Below are 285 nucleotides of genomic sequence, written 5' to 3' on the forward strand. Positions count from 1 at the left end.
GTCTACCTGGAATTTAGTAAAGCCTTTGACATCATCTCTCACGCATTCTCCTGGAGAAACTGGCGGCTCATGGCTTAGACAGGTGTATTCTTCGCTGGATAAAGAACTGGCTGGATGGCCGAGCCCAGAGAGTTGTGGTGAACGGTGTTAAATCCAGTTGGCGGCCAGTCACAAGTGGTGTTCCCTAGGGCTCAGTTTTGGGGCTGGTCTTGTTCAATATCTTTACTGATGACCTGGATGAGGGGATCGAGTGGTCCCTCACGCAGTTTGCAGATGGGCGGGGGC

The sequence above is a fragment of the Phaethon lepturus genome, unplaced genomic scaffold (assembly GCF_000687285.1).
Source record: "Phaethon lepturus isolate BGI_N335 unplaced genomic scaffold, ASM68728v1 scaffold8945, whole genome shotgun sequence".
In the NCBI taxonomy this organism is placed as follows: Eukaryota; Metazoa; Chordata; class Aves; order Phaethontiformes; family Phaethontidae; genus Phaethon; species Phaethon lepturus.